Raw genomic sequence first — 18,224 nt, 5'->3', positions numbered from 1 at the left:
TCAACAGAATTCCGAGAACAATGGAAGAGTTCCGAAGCATTTTTAAACATCAGCGGAATTCCGAGAACAATGAAAGAGTTGCGAAGCATTATTAAACGTCAGCGGAATTCCGAGAACAATGGAAGAGTTCTGAAGCATTTTTAAACTTCAGCAGAATTCCCAGAACAATGGAAGAGTTTCGAAGCATTTTTAAACTTCAACGGAATTCCGAGAACAATGGAAGAGTTCCGAAGCATTTTTAAACGTTAGCGGAATTCCGAGTACAATGAAAGAGTTGCGAAGCATTATTAAACGTCAGCGGAATTCCGAGAACAATGGAAGAGTTCTGAAGCATTTTTAAGCGTCAGCGGAATTTTGAAAACAATGGAAGATTTCCGAAGCATTTTTAAACATTAGCGGAATTCTGAGAACAATGGAAGAGTTCCGAAGCATTTTTAAACTTCAGCAGAATTCCGAGAACAATGGAAGAGTTTCGAAGTATTTTTAAACTTCAACGGAATTCCGAGAACAATGGAAGAGTTCCGAAGCATTTTTAAACTTCAGCAGAATTCCGAGAGCAATGGAAGAGTTCCAAAGCATTTTTAAACGTCAGCGGAATTCTGAGAACAATGGAAGAGTTACGTAGCATTTTTAAACTTCAGCAGAATTCCGAGAACAATGGAAGAGTTCCGAAGCATTTTTAAACTTCAGCTGAATTCTGAGAACAATGGAAGAGTTCCGAAGCATTTTTAAACGTTAGCGGAATTCCGAGTACAATGAAAGAGTTGCGAAGCATTATTAAACGTCAGCGGAATTCCGAGAACAATGGAAGAGTTCTGAAGCATTTTTAAGCGTCAGCGGAATTTTGAAAACAATGGAAGATTTCCGAAGCATTTTTAAACGTTAGCGGAATTCTGAGAACAATGGAAGAGTTCCGAAGCATTTTTAAACTTCAGCAGAATTCCGAGAACAATGGAAGAGTTTCGAAGTATTTTTAAACTTCAACGGAATTCCGAGAACAATGGAAGAGTTCCGAAGCATTTTTAAACTTCAGCAGAATTCCGAGAGCAATGGAAGAGTTCCAAAGCATTTTTAAACGTCAGCGGAATTCTGAGAACAATGGAAGAGTTACGTAGCATTTTTAAACTTCAGCAGAATTCCGAGAACAATGGAAGAGTTCCGAAGCATTTTTAAACTTCAGCTGAATTCTGAGAACAATGGAAGAGTTCCGAAGCATTTTTAAACGTCAGCAGAATTCCGAGAACAATGTAAGAGTTCTGAAACATTTTTAAACTTCAGCAGAATTCCGAGAGCAATGGAAGAGTTCCGAAGCATTTTTAAACGTCAGCGGAATGCCGAGAACAATGCAAGATTTCCGAAGCATTTTTATATGTCAGCAGAATTCCGAGAACAATGGAAGAGTTGCGAAGCATTATTAAACGTCAGCAGAATTCCGAGAACAATGGAAGAGTTCTGAAGCATTTTTAAGCGTCAGCGGAATTTTGAAAACAATGGAAGATTTCCGAAGCATTTTTAAAAGTCAGCGGAATTCCGAGAACAATGGAAGAGTTGTGAAGCATTTTTAAACGTCAGCGGAATTCCGAGAACAACGGAAGAGTTGTGAAGCATTTTTAAACGTCAGCGGAATTCCGAGAACAATGGAAGAGTTCTGAAGCATTTTTAAACGTCAGCAGAATTCTGAGAACAATGGAATAGTTCTGAAGCATTTTTAAACGTCAGCGGAATTTTGAAAACAATGGAAGATTTCCGAAGCATTTTTAAACGTCAGCGGAATTCTGAGAACAATGGAAGAGTTCTGAAGCATTTTTAAACTTCAGCAGAATTCCGAGAACAATGGAAGAGTTCCGAAGCATTTTTAAACTTCAGCGGAATTCCGAGTACAATGTAAGAGATTTTAAGCATTTTTAAATTTCAGCGGAATTCCGAGAACAATAGAAGAGTTCCGAAGCATTTTTAAAATTCACACGAATTCCGAGAACAATGGAAGAGTTGCGAAGCATTATTAAACGTCAGCGGAATTCCGAGAACAATGGAAGAGTTCTGAAGCATTTTTAAACTTCAACGGAATTCCGAGAACAATGGAAGAGTTCCGAAGCATTTTTAAACGTTAGCGGAATTCCGAGTACAATGAAAGAGTTGCGAAGCATTATTAAACGTCAGCGGAATTCCGAGAACAATGGAAGAGTTCTGAAGCATTTTTAAGCGTCAGCGGAATTTTGAAAACAATGGAAGATTTCCGAAGCATTTTTAAACGCTAGCGGAATTCTGAGAACAATGGAAGAGTTCCGAAGCATTTTTAAACTTCAGCAGAATTCCGAGAACAATGGAAGAGTTTCGAAGTATTTTTAAACTTCAACGGAATTCCGAGAACAATGGAAGAGTTCCGAAGCATTTTTAAACTTCAGCAGAATTCCGAGAACAATGGAAGAGTTCCGAAGCATTTTTAAACGTCAGCAGAATTCCGAGAACAATGTAAGAGTTCTGAAACATTTTTAAACTTCAGCAGAATTCCGAGAGCAATGGAAGAGTTCCGAAGCATTTTTAAACGTCAGCGGAATGCCGAGAACAATGCAAGATTTCCGAAGCATTTTTATATGTCAGCAGAATTCCGAGAACAATGGAAGAGTTTCGAAGCATTTTTAAACTTCAACGGAATTCCGAGAACAATGGATGAGTTCCGAAGCATTTTTAAACGTCAGTGGAATTCCGAGAACAATGAAAGAGTTGCGAAGCATTATTAAACGTCAGCAGAATTCCGAGAACAATGGAAGAGTTCTGAAGCATTTTTAAGCGTCAGCGGAATTTTGAAAACAATGGAAGATTTCCGAAGCATTTTTAAAAGTCAGCGGAATTCCGAGAACAATGGAAGAGTTGTGAAGCATTTTTAAACGTCAGCGGAATTCCGAGAACAATGGAAGAGTACCGAAGCATTTTTAAACGTCAGCGGAATTCTGAGAACAATGGAAGAGTTCCGAAGCATTTTTAAACTTCAGCAGAATTCCGAGAATAATGGAAGAGTTCCAAAGCATTTTTAAACGTCAGCGGAATTCCGAGAACAATGGAAGAGTTCTGAAGCATTTTTAAACGTCAGCGGAATTTTGAAAACAATGGAAGATTTCCGAAGCATTTTTAAACGTCAGCGGAATTCTGAGAACAATGGAAGAGTTCCGAAGCATTTTTAAACGTCAGCGGAATGCCGAGAACAATGCAAGATTTCCGAAGCATTTTTATATGTCAGCGGAATTCCGAGAACAATGGAAGAGTACCGAAGCATTTTAAAACGTCAGCGGAATTCCGAGAACAATGGAAGAGTTCTGAAGCATTTTTAAACGTCAGCGGAATTTTGAAAACAATGGAAGATTTCCGAAGCATTTTTAAACGTCAGCGGAATTCCGAGAACAATGGAAGAGTTCCGAAGCATTTTTAAACTACAGCAGAATTCCGAGAACAATGGAAGAGTTCCAAAGCATTTTAAAAGTTCGGCAGAATTCCGAGAACAATTGAAGAGTTCCGAAGCATTTTTAAATGTCAGCGGAATGCCGAGAACAATGCAAGATTTCCGAAGCATTTTTATATGTCAGCGGAATTCCGAGAACAATGGAAGAGTTTAGAAGCATTTTTAAACTTCAACAGAATTCCGAGAACAATGGAAGAGTTCCGAAGCATTTTTAAACATCAGCGGAATTCCGAGAACAATGAAAGAGTTGCGAAGCATTATTAAACGTCAGCGGAATTCCGAGAACAATGGAAGAGTTCTGAAGCATTTTTAAACTTCAGCAGAATTCCCAGAACAATGGAAGAGTTTCGAAGCATTTTTAAACTTCAACGGAATTCCGAGAACAATGGAAGAGTTCCGAAGCATTTTTAAACGTTAGCGGAATTCCGAGTACAATGAAAGAGTTGCGAAGCATTATTAAACGTCAGCGGAATTCCGAGAACAATGGAAGAGTTCTGAAGCATTTTTAAGCGTCAGCGGAATTTTGAAAACAATGGAAGATTTCCGAAGCATTTTTAAACGTTAGCGGAATTCTGAGAACAATGGAAGAGTTCCGAAGCATTTTTAAACTTCAGCAGAATTCCGAGAACAATGGAAGAGTTTCGAAGTATTTTTAAACTTCAACGGAATTCCGAGAACAATGGAAGAGTTCCGAAGCATTTTTAAACTTCAGCAGAATTCCGAGAGCAATGGAAGAGTTCCAAAGCATTTTTAAACGTCAGCGGAATTCTGAGAACAATGGAAGAGTTACGTAGCATTTTTAAACTTCAGCAGAATTCCGAGAACAATGGAAGAGTTCCGAAGCATTTTTAAACTTCAGCTGAATTCTGAGAACAATGGAAGAGTTCCGAAGCATTTTTAAACGTTAGCGGAATTCCGAGTACAATGAAAGAGTTGCGAAGCATTATTAAACGTCAGCGGAATTCCGAGAACAATGGAAGAGTTCTGAAGCATTTTTAAGCGTCAGCGGAATTTTGAAAACAATGGAAGATTTCCGAAGCATTTTTAAACGTTAGCGGAATTCTGAGAACAATGGAAGAGTTCCGAAGCATTTTTAAACTTCAGCAGAATTCCGAGAACAATGGAAGAGTTTCGAAGTATTTTTAAACTTCAACGGAATTCCGAGAACAATGGAAGAGTTCCGAAGCATTTTTAAACTTCAGCAGAATTCCGAGAGCAATGGAAGAGTTCCAAAGCATTTTTAAACGTCAGCGGAATTCTGAGAACAATGGAAGAGTTACGTAGCATTTTTAAACTTCAGCAGAATTCCGAGAACAATGGAAGAGTTCCGAAGCATTTTTAAACGTCAGCGGAATGCCGAGAACAATGCAAGATTTCCGAAGCATTTTTATATGTCAGCAGAATTCCGAGAACAATGGAAGAGTTGCGAAGCATTATTAAACGTCAGCAGAATTCCGAGAACAATGGAAGAGTTCTGAAGCATTTTTAAGCGTCAGCGGAATTTTGAAAACAATGGAAGATTTCCGAAGCATTTTTAAAAGTCAGCGGAATTCCGAGAACAATGGAAGAGTTGTGAAGCATTTTTAAACGTCAGCGGAATTCCGAGAACAACGGAAGAGTTGTGAAGCATTTTTAAACGTCAGCGGAATTCCGAGAACAATGGAAGAGTTCTGAAGCATTTTTAAACGTCAGCAGAATTCTGAGAACAATGGAATAGTTCTGAAGCATTTTTAAACGTCAGCGGAATTTTGAAAACAATGGAAGATTTCCGAAGCATTTTTAAACGTCAGCGGAATTCTGAGAACAATGGAAGAGTTCTGAAGCATTTTTAAACTTCAGCAGAATTCCGAGAACAATGGAAGAGTTCCGAAGCATTTTTAAACTTCAGCGGAATTCCGAGTACAATGTAAGAGATTTTAAGCATTTTTAAATTTCAGCGGAATTCCGAGAACAATAGAAGAGTTCCGAAGCATTTTTAAAATTCACACGAATTCCGAGAACAATGGAAGAGTTGCGAAGCATTATTAAACGTCAGCGGAATTCCGAGAACAATGGAAGAGTTCTGAAGCATTTTTAAACTTCAGCAGAATTCCCAGAACAATGGAAGAGTTTCGAAGCATTTTTAAACTTCAACGGAATTCCGAGAACAATGGAAGAGTTCCGAAGCATTTTTAAACGTTAGCGGAATTCCGAGTACAATGAAAGAGTTGCGAAGCATTATTAAACGTCAGCGGAATTCCGAGAACAATGGAAGAGTTCTGAAGCATTTTTAAGCGTCAGCGGAATTTTGAAAACAATGGCAGATTTCCGAAGCATTTTTAAACGTTAGCGGAATTCTGAGAACAATGGAAGAGTTCCGAAGCATTTTTAAACTTCAGCAGAATTCCGAGAACAATGGAAGAGTTTCGAAGTATTTTTAAACTTCAACGGAATTCCGAGAACAATGGAAGAGTTCCGAAGCATTTTTAAACTTCAGCAGAATTCCGAGAACAATGGAAGAGTTCCGAAGCATTTTTAAACGTCAGCAGAATTCCGAGAACAATGTAAGAGTTCTGAAACATTTTTAAACTTCAGCAGAATTCCGAGAGCAATGGAAGAGTTCCGAAGCATTTTTAAACGTCAGCGGAATGCCGAGAACAATGCAAGATTTCCGAAGCATTTTTATATGTCAGCAGAATTCCGAGAACAATGGAAGAGTTTCGAAGCATTTTTAAACTTCAACGGAATTCCGAGAACAATGGATGAGTTCCGAAGCATTTTTAAACGTCAGTGGAATTCCGAGAACAATGAAAGAGTTGCGAAGCATTATTAAACGTCAGCAGAATTCCGAGAACAATGGAAGAGTTCTGAAGCATTTTTAAGCGTCAGCGGAATTTTGAAAACAATGGAAGATTTCCGAAGCATTTTTAAAAGTCAGCGGAATTCCGAGAACAATGGAAGAGTTGTGAAGCATTTTTAAACGTCAGCGGAATTCCGAGAACAATGGAAGAGTACCGAAGCATTTTTAAACGTCAGCGGAATTCTGAGAACAATGGAAGAGTTCCGAAGCATTTTTAAACTTCAGCAGAATTCCGAGAATAATGGAAGAGTTCCAAAGCATTTTTAAACGTCAGCGGAATTCCGAGAACAATGGAAGAGTTCTGAAGCATTTTTAAACGTCAGCGGAATTTTGAAAACAATGGAAGATTTCCGAAGCATTTTTAAACGTCAGCGGAATTCTGAGAACAATGGAAGAGTTCCGAAGCATTTTTAAACGTCAGCGGAATGCCGAGAACAATGCAAGATTTCCGAAGCATTTTTATATGTCAGCGGAATTCCGAGAACAATGGAAGAGTACCGAAGCATTTTAAAACGTCAGCGGAATTCCGAGAACAATGGAAGAGTTCTGAAGCATTTTTAAACGTCAGCGGAATTTTGAAAACAATGGAAGATTTCCGAAGCATTTTTAAACGTCAGCGGAATTCCGAGAACAATGGAAGAGTTCCGAAGCATTTTTAAACTACAGCAGAATTCCGAGAACAATGGAAGAGTTCCAAAGCATTTTAAAAGTTCGGCAGAATTCCGAGAACAATTGAAGAGTTCCGAAGCATTTTTAAATGTCAGCGGAATGCCGAGAACAATGCAAGATTTCCGAAGCATTTTTATATGTCAGTGGAATTCCGAGAACAATGGAAGAGTTTAGAAGCATTTTTAAACTTCAACAGAATTCCGAGAACAATGGAAGAGTTCCGAAGCATTTTTAAACATCAGCGGAATTCCGAGAACAATGAAAGAGTTGCGAAGCATTATTAAACGTCAGCGGAATTCCGAGAACAATGGAAGAGTTCTGAAGCATTTTTAAACTTCAGCAGAATTCCCAGAACAATGGAAGAGTTTCGAAGCATTTTTAAACTTCAACGGAATTCCGAGAACAATGGAAGAGTTCCGAAGCATTTTTAAACGTTAGCGGAATTCCGAGTACAATGAAAGAGTTGCGAAGCATTATTAAACGTCAGCGGAATTCCGAGAACAATGGAAGAGTTCTGAAGCATTTTTAAGCGTCAGCGGAATTTTGAAAACAATGGAAGATTTCCGAAGCATTTTTAAACGTTAGCGGAATTCTGAGAACAATGGAAGAGTTCCGAAGCATTTTTAAACTTCAGCAGAATTCCGAGAACAATGGAAGAGTTTCGAAGTATTTTTAAACTTCAACAGAATTCCGAGAACAATGGAAGAGTTCCGAAGCATTTTTAAACTTCAGCAGAATTCCGAGAGCAATGGAAGAGTTCCAAAGCATTTTTAAACGTCAGCGGAATTCTGAGAACAATGGAAGAGTTACGTAGCATTTTTAAACTTCAGCAGAATTCCGAGAACAATGGAAGAGTTCCGAAGCATTTTTAAACTTCAGCTGAATTCTGAGAACAATGGAAGAGTTCCGAAGCATTTTTAAACGTTAGCGGAATTCCGAGTACAATGAAAGAGTTGCGAAGCATTATTAAACGTCAGCGGAATTCCGAGAACAATGGAAGAGTTCTGAAGCATTTTTAAGCGTCAGCGGAATTTTGAAAACAATGGAAGATTTCCGAAGCATTTTTAAACGTTAGCGGAATTCTGAGAACAATGGAAGAGTTCCGAAGCATTTTTAAACTTCAGCAGAATTCCGAGAACAATGGAAGAGTTTCGAAGTATTTTTAAACTTCAACGGAATTCCGAGAACAATGGAAGAGTTCCGAAGCATTTTTAAACTTCAGCAGAATTCCGAGAGCAATGGAAGAGTTCCAAAGCATTTTTAAACGTCAGCGGAATTCTGAGAACAATGGAAGAGTTACGTAGCATTTTTAAACTTCAGCAGAATTCCGAGAACAATGGAAGAGTTCCGAAGCATTTTTAAACTTCAGCTGAATTCTGAGAACAATGGAAGAGTTCCGAAGCATTTTTAAACGTCAGCAGAATTCCGAGAACAATGTAAGAGTTCTGAAACATTTTTAAACTTCAGCAGAATTCCGAGAGCAATGGAAGAGTTCCGAAGCATTTTTAAACGTCAGCGGAATGCCGAGAACAATGCAAGATTTCCGAAGCATTTTTATATGTCAGCAGAATTCCGAGAACAATGGAAGAGTTGCGAAGCATTATTAAACGTCAGCAGAATTCCGAGAACAATGGAAGAGTTCTGAAGCATTTTTAAGCGTCAGCGGAATTTTGAAAACAATGGAAGATTTCCGAAGCATTTTTAAAAGTCAGCGGAATTCCGAGAACAATGGAAGAGTTGTGAAGCATTTTTAAACGTCAGCGGAATTCCGAGAACAACGGAAGAGTTGTGAAGCATTTTTAAACGTCAGCGGAATTCCGAGAACAATGGAAGAGTTCTGAAGCATTTTTAAACGTCAGCAGAATTCTGAGAACAATGGAATAGTTCTGAAGCATTTTTAAACGTCAGCGGAATTTTGAAAACAATGGAAGATTTCCGAAGCATTTTTAAACGTCAGCGGAATTCTGAGAACAATGGAAGAGTTCTGAAGCATTTTTAAACTTCAGCAGAATTCCGAGAACAATGGAAGAGTTCCGAAGCATTTTTAAACTTCAGCGGAATTCCGAGTACAATGTAAGAGATTTTAAGCATTTTTAAATTTCAGCGGAATTCCGAGAACAATAGAAGAGTTCCGAAGCATTTTTAAAATTCACACGAATTCCGAGAACAATGGAAGAGTTGCGAAGCATTATTAAACGTCAGCGGAATTCCGAGAACAATGGAAGAGTTCTGAAGCATTTTTAAACTTCAGCAGAATTCCCAGAACAATGGAAGAGTTTCGAAGCATTTTTAAACTTCAACGGAATTCCGAGAACAATGGAAGAGTTCCGAAGCATTTTTAAACGTTAGCGGAATTCCGAGTACAATGAAAGAGTTGCGAAGCATTATTAAACGTCAGCGGAATTCCGAGAACAATGGAAGAGTTCTGAAGCATTTTTAAGCGTCAGCGGAATTTTGAAAACAATGGAAGATTTCCGAAGCATTTTTAAACGTTAGCGGAATTCTGAGAACAATGGAAGAGTTCCGAAGCATTTTTAAACTTCAGCAGAATTCCGAGAACAATGGAAGAGTTTCGAAGTATTTTTAAACTTCAACGGAATTCCGAGAACAATGGAAGAGTTCCGAAGCATTTTTAAACTTCAGCAGAATTCCGAGAACAATGGAAGAGTTCCGAAGCATTTTTAAACGTCAGCAGAATTCCGAGAACAATGTAAGAGTTCTGAAACATTTTTAAACTTCAGCAGAATTCCGAGAGCAATGGAAGAGTTCCGAAGCATTTTTAAACGTCAGCGGAATGCCGAGAACAATGCAAGATTTCCGAAGCATTTTTATATGTCAGCAGAATTCCGAGAACAATGGAAGAGTTTCGAAGCATTTTTAAACTTCAACGGAATTCCGAGAACAATGGATGAGTTCCGAAGCATTTTTAAACGTCAGTGGAATTCCGAGAACAATGAAAGAGTTGCGAAGCATTATTAAACGTCAGCAGAATTCCGAGAACAATGGAAGAGTTCTGAAGCATTTTTAAGCGTCAGCGGAATTTTGAAAACAATGGAAGATTTCCGAAGCATTTTTAAAAGTCAGCGGAATTCCGAGAACAATGGAAGAGTTGTGAAGCATTTTTAAACGTCAGCGGAATTCCGAGAACAATGGAAGAGTTGTGAAGCATTTTTAAACGTCAGCGGAATTCCGAGAACAATGGAAGAGTTCTGAAGCATTTTTAAACGTCAGCAGAATTCTGAGAACAATGGAATAGTTCTGAAGCATTTTTAAACGTCAGCGGAATTTTGAAAACAATGGAAGATTTCCGAAGCATTTTTAAACGTCAGCGGAATTCTGAGAACAATGGAAGAGTTCTGAAGCATTTTTAAACTTCAGCAGAATTCCGAGAACAATGGAAGAGTTCCGAAGCATTTTTAAACTTCAGCGGAATTCCGAGTACAATGTAAGAGATTTTAAGCATTTTTAAATTTCAGCGGAATTCCGAGAACAATAGAAGAGTTCCGAAGCATTTTTAAAATTCACACGAATTCCGAGAACAATGGAAGAGTTGCGAAGCATTATTAAACGTCAGCGGAATTCCGAGAACAATGGAAGAGTTCTGAAGCATTTTTAAACTTCAGCAGAATTCCCAGAACAATGGAAGAGTTTCGAAGCATTTTTAAACTTCAACGGAATTCCGAGAACAATGGAAGAGTTCCGAAGCATTTTTAAACGTTAGCGGAATTCCGAGTACAATGAAAGAGTTGCGAAGCATTATTAAACGTCAGCGGAATTCCGAGAACAATGGAAGAGTTCTGAAGCATTTTTAAGCGTCAGCGGAATTTTGAAAACAATGGAAGATTTCCGAAGCATTTTTAAACGTTAGCGGAATTCTGAGAACAATGGAAGAGTTCCGAAGCATTTTTAAACTTCAGCAGAATTCCGAGAACAATGGAAGAGTTCCGAAGCATTTTTAAACTTCAGCGGAATTCCGAGTACAATGTAAGAGATTTTAAGCATTTTTAAATTTCAGCGGAATTCCGAGAACAATAGAAGAGTTCCGAAGCATTTTTAAAATTCACACGAATTCCGAGAACAATGGAAGAGTTGCGAAGCATTATTAAACGTCAGCGGAATTCCGAGAACAATGGAAGAGTTCTGAAGCATTTTTAAACTTCAGCAGAATTCCCAGAACAATGGAAGAGTTTCGAAGCATTTTTAAACTTCAACGGAATTCCGAGAACAATGGAAGAGTTCCGAAGCATTTTTAAACGTTAGCGGAATTCCGAGTACAATGAAAGAGTTGCGAAGCATTATTAAACGTCAGCGGAATTCCGAGAACAATGGAAGAGTTCTGAAGCATTTTTAAGCGTCAGCGGAATTTTGAAAACAATGGAAGATTTCCGAAGCATTTTTAAACGTTAGCGGAATTCTGAGAACAATGGAAGAGTTCCGAAGCATTTTTAAACTTCAGCAGAATTCCGAGAACAATGGAAGAGTTTCGAAGCATTTTTAAACGTCAGCAGAATTCCGAGAACAATGGAAGAGTTTCGAAGCATTTTTAAACTTCAACGGAATTCCGAGAACAATGGAAGAGTTCCGAAGCATTTTTAAACTTCAGCAGAATTCCGAGAACAATGGAAGAGTTCCGAAGCATTTTTAAACGTCAGCAGAATTCCGAGAACAATGTAAGAGTTCTGAAACATTTTTAAACTTCAGCAGAATTCCGAGAGCAATGGAAGAGTTCCGAAGCATTTTTAAACGTCAGCGGAATGCCGAGAACAATGCAAGATTTCCGAAGCATTTTTATATGTCAGCAGAATTCCGAGAACAATGGAAGAGTTTCGAAGCATTTTTAAACTTCAACGGAATTCCGAGAACAATGGATGAGTTCCGAAGCATTTTTAAACGTCAGCAGAATTCCGAGAACAATGAAAGAGTTGCGAAGCATTATTAAACGTCAGCAGAATTCCGAGAACAATGGAAGAGTTCTGAAGCATTTTTAAGCGTCAGCGGAATTTTGAAAACAATGGAAGATTTCCGAAGCATTTTTAAAAGTCAGCGGAATTCCGAGAACAATGGAAGAGTTGTGAAGCATTTTTAAACGTCAGCGGAATTCCGAGAACAATGGAAGAGTTGTGAAGCATTTTTAAACGTCAGCGGAATTCCGAGAACAATGGAAGAGTTCTGAAGCATTTTTAAACGTCAGCAGAATTCTGAGAACAATGGAATAGTTCTGAAGCATTTTTAAACGTCAGCGGAATTTTGAAAACAATGGAAGATTTCCGAAGCATTTTTAAACGTCAGCGGAATTCTGAGAACAATGGAAGAGTTCTGAAGCATTTTTAAAATTCACACGAATTCCGAGAACAATGGAAGAGTTGCGAAGCATTATTAAACGTCAGCGGAATTCCGAGAACAATGGAAGAGTTCTGAAGCATTTTTAAACTTCAGCAGAATTCCCAGAACAATGGAAGAGTTTCGAAGCATTTTTAAACTTCAACGGAATTCCGAGAACAATGGAAGAGTTCCGAAGCATTTTTAAACTTCAGCGGAATTCCGAGTACAATGTAAGAGATTTTAAGCATTTTTAAATTTCAGCGGAATTCCGAGAACAATAGAAGAGTTCCGAAGCATTTTTAAAATTCACACGAATTCCGAGAACAATGGAAGAGTTGCGAAGCATTATTAAACGTCAGCGGAATTCCGAGAACAATGGAAGAGTTCCGAAGCATTTTTAAACTTCAGCAGAATTCCGAGAATAATGGAAGAGTTCCAAAGCATTTTTAAACGTCAGCGGAATTCCGAGAACAATGGAAGAGTTCTGAAGCATTTTTAAACGTCAGCGGAATTTTGAAAACAATGGAATATTTCCGAAGCATTTTTAAACGTCAGCGGAATTCTGAGAACAATGGAAGAGTTCCGAAGCATTTTTAAACGTCAGCGGAATGCCGAGAACAATGCAAGATTTCCGAAGCATTTTTATATGTCAGCGGAATTCCGAGAACAATGGAAGAGTACCGAAGCATTTTAAAACGTCAGCGGAATTCCGAGAACAATGGAAGAGTTCTGAAGCATTTTTAAACGTCAGCGGAATTTTGAAAACAATGGAAGATTTCCGAAGCATTTTTAAACGTCAGCGGAATTCCGAGAACAATGGAAGAGTTCCGAAGCATTTTTAAACTACAGCAGAATTCCGAGAACAATGGAAGAGTTCCAAAGCATTTTAAAAGTTCGGCAGAATTCCGAGAACAATTGAAGAGTTCCGAAGCATTTTTAAATGTCAGCGGAATGCCGAGAACAATGCAAGATTTCCGAAGCATTTTTATATGTCAGTGGAATTCCGAGAACAATGGAAGAGTTTAGAAGCATTTTTAAACTTCAACAGAATTCCGAGAACAATGGAAGAGTTCCGAAGCATTTTTAAACATCAGCGGAATTCCGAGAACAATGAAAGAGTTGCGAAGCATTATTAAACGTCAGCGGAATTCCGAGAACAATGGAAGAGTTCTGAAGCATTTTTAAACTTCAGCAGAATTCCCAGAACAATGGAAGAGTTTCGAAGTATTTTTAAACTTCAACGGAATTCCGAGAACAATGGAAGAGTTCCGAAGCATTTTTAAACTTCAGCAGAATTCCGAGAGCAATGGAAGAGTTCCAAAGCATTTTTAAACGTCAGCGGAATTCTGAGAACAATGGAAGAGTTACGTAGCATTTTTAAACTTCAGCAGAATTCCGAGAACAATGGAAGAGTTCCGAAGCATTTTTAAACTTCAGCTGAATTCTGAGAACAATGGAAGAGTTCCGAAGCATTTTTAAACGTTAGCGGAATTCCGAGTACAATGAAAGAGTTGCGAAGCATTATTAAACGTCAGCGGAATTCCGAGAACAATGGAAGAGTTCTGAAGCATTTTTAAGCGTCAGCGGAATTTTGAAAACAATGGAAGATTTCCGAAGCATTTTTAAACGTTAGCGGAATTCTGAGAACAATGGAAGAGTTCCGAAGCATTTTTAAACTTCAGCAGAATTCCGAGAACAATGGAAGAGTTTCGAAGTATTTTTAAACTTCAACGGAATTCCGAGAACAATGGAAGAGTTCCGAAGCATTTTTAAACTTCAGCAGAATTCCGAGAGCAATGGAAGAGTTCCAAAGCATTTTTAAACGTCAGCGGAATTCTGAGAACAATGGAAGAGTTACGTAGCATTTTTAAACTTCAGCAGAATTCCGAGAACAATGGAAGAGTTCCGAAGCATTTTTAAACTTCAGCTGAATTCTGAGAACAATGGAAGAGTTCCGAAGCATTTTTAAACGTTAGCGGAATTCCGAGTACAATGAAAGAGTTGCGAAGCATTATTAAACGTCAGCGGAATTCCGAGAACAATGGAAGAGTTCTGAAGCATTTTTAAGCGTCAGCGGAATTTTGAAAACAATGGAAGATTTCCGAAGCATTTTTAAACGTTAGCGGAATTCTGAGAACAATGGAAGAGTTCCGAAGCATTTTTAAACTTCAGCAGAATTCCGAGAACAATGGAAGAGTTTCGAAGTATTTTTAAACTTCAACGGAATTCCGAGAACAATGGAAGAGTTCCGAAGCATTTTTAAACTTCAGCAGAATTCCGAGAGCAATGGAAGAGTTCCAAAGCATTTTTAAACGTCAGCGGAATTCTGAGAACAATGGAAGAGTTACGTAGCATTTTTAAACTTCAGCAGAATTCCGAGAACAATGGAAGAGTTCCGAAGCATTTTTAAACTTCAGCTGAATTCTGAGAACAATGGAAGAGTTCCGAAGCATTTTTAAACGTCAGCAGAATTCCGAGAACAATGTAAGAGTTCTGAAACATTTTTAAACTTCAGCAGAATTCCGAGAGCAATGGAAGAGTTCCGAAGCATTTTTAAACGTCAGCGGAATGCCGAGAACAATGCAAGATTTCCGAAGCATTTTTATATGTCAGCAGAATTCCGAGAACAATGGAAGAGTTGCGAAGCATTATTAAACGTCAGCAGAATTCCGAGAACAATGGAAGAGTTCTGAAGCATTTTTAAGCGTCAGCGGAATTTTGAAAACAATGGAAGATTTCCGAAGCATTTTTAAAAGTCAGCGGAATTCCGAGAACAATGGAAGAGTTGTGAAGCATTTTTAAACGTCAGCGGAATTCCGAGAACAACGGAAGAGTTGTGAAGCATTTTTAAACGTCAGCGGAATTCCGAGAACAATGGAAGAGTTCTGAAGCATTTTTAAACGTCAGCAGAATTCTGAGAACAATGGAATAGTTCTGAAGCATTTTTAAACGTCAGCGGAATTTTGAAAACAATGGAAGATTTCCGAAGCATTTTTAAACGTCAGCGGAATTCTGAGAACAATGGAAGAGTTCTGAAGCATTTTTAAACTTCAGCAGAATTCCGAGAACAATGGAAGAGTTCCGAAGCATTTTTAAACTTCAGCGGAATTCCGAGTACAATGTAAGAGATTTTAAGCATTTTTAAATTTCAGCGGAATTCCGAGAACAATAGAAGAGTTCCGAAGCATTTTTAAAATTCACACGAATTCCGAGAACAATGGAAGAGTTGCGAAGCATTATTAAACGTCAGCGGAATTCCGAGAACAATGGAAGAGTTCTGAAGCATTTTTAAACTTCAGCAGAATTCCCAGAACAATGGAAGAGTTTCGAAGCATTTTTAAACTTCAACGGAATTCCGAGAACAATGGAAGAGTTCCGAAGCATTTTTAAACGTTAGCGGAATTCCGAGTACAATGAAAGAGTTGCGAAGCATTATTAAACGTCAGCGGAATTCCGAGAACAATGGAAGAGTTCTGAAGCATTTTTAAGCGTCAGCGGAATTTTGAAAACAATGGAAGATTTCCGAAGCATTTTTAAACGTTAGCGGAATTCTGAGAACAATGGAAGAGTTCCGAAGCATTTTTAAACTTCAGCAGAATTCCGAGAACAATGGAAGAGTTTCGAAGTATTTTTAAACTTCAACGGAATTCCGAGAACAATGGAAGAGTTCCGAAGCATTTTTAAACTTCAGCAGAATTCCGAGAACAATGGAAGAGTTCCGAAGCATTTTTAAACGTCAGCAGAATTCCGAGAACAATGTAAGAGTTCTGAAACATTTTTAAACTTCAGCAGAATTCCGAGAGCAATGGAAGAGTTCCGAAGCATTTTTAAACGTCAGCGGAATGCCGAGAACAATGCAAGATTTCCGAAGCATTTTTATATGTCAGCAGAATTCCGAGAACAATGGAAGAGTTTCGAAGCATTTTTAAACTTCAACGGAATTCCGAGAACAATGGATGAGTTCCGAAGCATTTTTAAACGTCAGTGGAATTCCGAGAACAATGAAAGAGTTGCGAAGCATTATTAAACGTCAGCAGAATTCCGAGAACAATGGAAGAGTTCTGAAGCATTTTTAAGCGTCAGCGGAATTTTGAAAACAATGGAAGATTTCCGAAGCATTTTTAAAAGTCAGCGGAATTCCGAGAACAATGGAAGAGTTGTGAAGCATTTTTAAACGTCAGCGGAATTCCGAGAACAATGGAAGAGTTGTGAAGCATTTTTAAACGTCAGCGGAATTCCGAGAACAATGGAAGAGTTCTGAAGCATTTTTAAACGTCAGCAGAATTCTGAGAACAATGGAATAGTTCTGAAGCATTTTTAAACGTCAGCGGAATTTTGAAAACAATGGAAGATTTCCGAAGCATTTTTAAACGTCAGCGGAATTCTGAGAACAATGGAAGAGTTCTGAAGCATTTTTAAACTTCAGCAGAATTCCGAGAACAATGGAAGAGTTCCGAAGCATTTTTAAACTTCAGCGGAATTCCGAGTACAATGTAAGAGATTTTAAGCATTTTTAAATTTCAGCGGAATTCCGAGAACAATAGAAGAGTTCCGAAGCATTTTTAAAATTCACACGAATTCCGAGAACAATGGAAGAGTTGCGAAGCATTATTAAACGTCAGCGGAATTCCGAGAACAATGGAAGAGTTCTGAAGCATTTTTAAACTTCAGCAGAATTCCCAGAACAATGGAAGAGTTTCGAAGCATTTTTAAACTTCAACGGAATTCCGAGAACAATGGAAGAGTTCCGAAGCATTTTTAAACGTTAGCGGAATTCCGAGTACAATGAAAGAGTTGCGAAGCATTATTAAACGTCAGCGGAATTCCGAGAACAATGGAAGAGTTCTGAAGCATTTTTAAGCGTCAGCGGAATTTTGAAAACAATGGAAGATTTCCGAAGCATTTTTAAACGTTAGCGGAATTCTGAGAACAATGGAAGAGTTCCGAAGCATTTTTAAACTTCAGCAGAATTCCGAGAACAATGGAAGAGTTTCGAAGCATTTTTAAACGTCAGCAGAATTCCGAGAACAATGGAAGAGTTTCGAAGCATTTTTAAACTTCAACGGAATTCCGAGAACAATGGAAGAGTTCCGAAGCATTTTTAAACTTCAGCAGAATTCCGAGAACAATGGAAGAGTTCCGAAGCATTTTTAAACGTCAGCAGAATTCCGAGAACAATGTAAGAGTTCTGAAACATTTTTAAACTTCAGCAGAATTCCGAGAGCAATGGAAGAGTTCCGAAGCATTTTTAAACGTCAGCGGAATGCCGAGAACAATGCAAGATTTCCGAAGCATTTTTATATGTCAGCAGAATTCCGAGAACAATGGAAGAGTTTCGAAGCATTTTTAAACTTCAACGGAATTCCGAGAACAATGGATGAGTTCCGAAGCATTTTTAAACGTCAGCAGAATTCCGAGAACAATGAAAGAGTTGCGAAGCATTATTAAACGTCAGCAGAATTCCGAGAACAATGGAAGAGTTCTGAAGCATTTTTAAGCGTCAGCGGAATTTTGAAAACAATGGAAGATTTCCGAAGCATTTTTAAAAGTCAGCGGAATTCCGAGAACAATGGAAGAGTTGTGAAGCATTTTTAAACGTCAGCGGAATTCCGAGAACAATGGAAGAGTTGTGAAGCATTTTTAAACGTCAGCGGAATTCCGAGAACAATGGAAGAGTTCTGAAGCATTTTTAAACGTCAGCAGAATTCTGAGAACAATGGAATAGTTCTGAAGCATTTTTAAACGTCAGCGGAATTTTGAAAACAATGGAAGATTTCCGAAGCATTTTTAAACGTCAGCGGAATTCTGAGAACAATGGAAGAGTTCTGAAGCATTTTTAAACTTCAGCAGAATTCCGAGAACAATGGAAGAGTTCCGAAGCATTTTTAAACTTCAGCGGAATTCCGAGTACAATGTAAGAGATTTTAAGCATTTTTA

The sequence above is a fragment of the Phyllobates terribilis genome, unplaced genomic scaffold, assembly GCF_046119375.1.
Source record: "Phyllobates terribilis strain yellow unplaced genomic scaffold, ASM4611937v1 Scaffold_22__1_contigs__length_20350403, whole genome shotgun sequence".
In the NCBI taxonomy this organism is placed as follows: Eukaryota; Metazoa; Chordata; class Amphibia; order Anura; family Dendrobatidae; genus Phyllobates; species Phyllobates terribilis.
The sequence above is the reverse complement of the archived record's forward strand: the minus strand, read 5'-3'. Positions refer to the sequence as shown.